This window comes from Microtus ochrogaster, unplaced genomic scaffold (assembly GCF_000317375.1).
Source record: "Microtus ochrogaster isolate Prairie Vole_2 unplaced genomic scaffold, MicOch1.0 UNK3, whole genome shotgun sequence".
Taxonomy (NCBI): domain Eukaryota; kingdom Metazoa; phylum Chordata; class Mammalia; order Rodentia; family Cricetidae; genus Microtus; species Microtus ochrogaster.
Window position 1 is genome coordinate 8,014,471 of NW_004949101.1, and position 3,318 is coordinate 8,017,788.

General features: G+C 42.2%; 1 protein-coding gene across 1 annotated transcript in view; it reads right to left on the bottom strand.

Annotated features, from left to right (window-relative positions):
* The window catches only part of Macrod2 (MACRO domain containing 2), a 1,889,857-nt gene extending 1,886,872 nt beyond the window's left edge, over positions 1 to 2,985 (bottom strand). The window contains exon 1 of the mRNA XM_026788524.1: positions 2,911 to 2,985. The gene's annotated coding sequence lies outside the window, so the exon portion shown is untranslated. The remainder of the gene's footprint in view (positions 1 to 2,910) is intronic.
* Positions 2,986 to 3,318: the final 333 nt, after the last annotated feature.

Below are 3,318 nucleotides of genomic sequence, written 5' to 3' on the forward strand. Positions count from 1 at the left end.
GGAAAGGAAAGGAAAGGAAAGGAAAGGAAAGGAAAGGAAAGGAAAGGAAAGAGAGGAAAGGAAAGGAAAGGAAAGGAAAGGAAAGGAAAGGAAAGGAAAGGAAAGGAAAGGAAAGGAAAGGAAAGGAAAGGAAAGGGAGGAAAGGAGGAAAAAGAAAGTAAGGCCTGATATAGTGGCTCACACCTGTAATTCTAGTACTTGGGGGTTGGAGCAAGAGGACTGTCACATGTTCAGGGTCAACCTGGGTTACAGAATGAGTTCTAGGCCAACCTAAGCAATGCAGAGTTAGACCCTGTGGAAAAGGAGGGAGAGAGGGAGGGAGGGAAGGAGGGAGGGAGGGAGGGAGGGAGGGAGGGAGGACAGAACAGGACAAGACAGAAAAGGAAAGGAAAAGACAGAAAGAAAGAAAAGAGAGAGGAGAGAGAAAGAAAAAAGAGAAAAGGGAAAGAAAAGAATGAAGGGAGGGAGGGAGAGAGAGAGAGAAATAAAGGAGAGAGAGAAGAAAGGAGGAGAGAGGGAGGAAGAAAGATTAGCAGGGAGGACAAGGAGCACAACCAAGGCAAATCCCTGTGAAAGGAACAATACTTTAAGGTCAAACATAAGACCACTATTATAGACAGTAGAGAAAAGATGAACAGCCTAAAAAGTAAATACATGACGACAAAGATCCCAAAAGAATACACACGACTAACCAAAGAGCAAGATCGCAAGGGTTAATCTAACATGTAATAAACAATAAAAAAAGTGCTACCTCTAAAATGGGAACAAAACCTAAACTAAATGTAAAGTAACAGTCCAATGACGCTACAGACAGCATGTTAGGGTTGCTACTGTTTTGTTATACTTAATTTTTCATGAATTAAAAAGACAGAGTCATCTGTTCATTGTAGAATAATAGGTAGAACAGGAAGGTTCAAAGAAATAACTTCGGAATTGGCTCACAAAGTCAGAAAAGGGAACTGACCCTCAGTGGTTTAAGCACTGCTTCCAAAGCTCAGATCACAGTGCAGGATTATTACAGCTAGACATTAGGCTGAAGGACATTAGGAAACATTGTTTATGTAAATGCCAAAAGTCAGACAGAAACAAGACTGTCATTCTATTTATTTGGAAGTAAATGTGCATACTGAAAACAAAACAACACCAAATGTGATACAATAAAAACAATGAGATAAACGGCAAAGCTCGAAATGAAAAGACACACATTAAATGATTCTGAATTGGAGCTCAGAGTAGTAGGACAATACTTATTTACATGTGTGCTTTTTAAGAACTCCTCAGTTACTTGTTTCAGAATGAATCAAATGGAAAGCAAAAGGCACAGTTTCTCAGGCATTACCCAAAACTTCCTTCTGCTAATGCTTCATCTTCATAATGAATCCATTTCTCTGGGAATCAAGTCCATAAAGAGTTCTATTTACTACATGCTGTTCTGAACTAAAATATGTCTCTAAAATGCCTTGATAGTGCAATGATCTCGGTAAGCCTTCATTTAGATTTTAATAACAGCTGCAGAAGTACTAAGCCGTCATTAAAGAAGTACTTTATCCCTCCAGTGGGATATAAGGGAAAGGGCATGCATCCCATTGGCTTCTTTTTGGTGGAATAACAGATGATACTTCACACTTTACTATTCCAAAACAGACATCCCGAGAAGACAGAAAGAACTCACTTGGTAATATTTCCCTTTAACTTTAACCTTCATGCAAAAATAGCTTAGTTTGGGATAAAAGAAAATAACTCCACTGAAAGCATTCTTTTTGCATTTGCATATTCATTTTTTTAAAAAAATATTTGTTTATATTTTCCTTTCATATGAAACATAAGGCAAAACAAAAAACCAAGATATTAAAGAAAGATTCTGAAATGTCTGCTCATCATAGTCCAAGTGTATAGATGCTACTTTAGGAGCTGTTTTCCTAACATAACAGAAATAGTTCTCAAGTTTTCACTATACAGTCAATGATTCATGTTGCTGAGAACAGTGTCAATGGCTTTACACTATTTTGTTTTATCATCATCAATTATACAAAGCTAACATATAAAGAACATCAAGAAAAACGGGTGTGATTTTTCCAGCGCTCACAACAAGTATGCTCAACACAAACTGCTACTACAAAAGCAAGGCACAAGCAATAAGTCCCAGAGACGACTCTTTCCCCAGAGATAGGGGTAGAGAGGCCTTCTGAGGGTCAGCGAATGCTCTACCAGTGACCTATGCCTTCCGCTGTTATCAGACCGTAGTTCTAAACAGCATTTGTTTTGTGACACCTTAAGTTTTAATTCTCTCAAACTCATATTCATTAACACAGTGACGCTTGCAAATCTTCCTGCATTTTAAGGATATTTGAACTGGGCTGTTCAGTCATGTTAAGACTTCCCTGCAGTTAATTTGAAAACTTCCCTCCTTATTCCTTTTTTCATACACTGTTAAAGCAGGCACTATTTAGAGAATTCTTTCTAATCTTCGTACTGACATCTACTGTTTGGTCAAAGAGTTCATAAAGGACAGGGACTTGAAATGAAAATGTTTAACAAGCTAAGGCCAAAAAAGAAAAAGATCAACTTTCGCCCCATTATCCCTGCTCTTTAAGACAGTCCAGAGGAATCTGTACACCCTTACTCAGCTTCATCCTTTAATACAGATTTCGTCGCTAGAAGCAATGCACATGGTTTATCTGTAATGGAAATGGGGGAAATAAAAGAGGTTAAAAGATGAAGAAAACTATGCCAGACACATCAAAATATGGTCTGTGAAACTGAGGTGAGACAGGCGGGAGAGAGAAAAAAAATCGCACAGCTCTCCTTCTTAAAGGAATCAGCGCCACTGTCAATCTAACGGATCTGGAGAAGCCTAGGTGTGCACAAAACTCAGGGAAGGGTTCATTCACGGAGTGCAAGCAGCCTTACTCAGGGCGACTTCACACTATGAATGGGGATGCAACAGAGAAACACGGCGCCGGGGAAAGCCCATTCAGACTTCTCAGAAGGCACTGATGCTCGCCCGCTAAGATGCTCCTGGCAGGTTGCAAATTTCAGAAGTCCCACTGCTGCAGCAGCGGAGCGGGGCTGGGATGGACGGAGGGCAGAGGCGGGGAACGGACGAAAGCAGGTGCAGGCGCACCCAGGCTCAGCAGCAGCCGCAGCCTGAGCTCCCGCCGCCGGGCAACCTGTCCACGGGACACCCGGGCTGGCCGTGCAAATTCCCGGCCGGGGTCCTGACCAACTTGCACGGGGCCCCGGGGAACCCGCCGCCGGGGAGGAGACGACTCGGCGCCCAGGGGGGTGTGCGCCCTGCACGTGCGCGAGCCGCAGGTG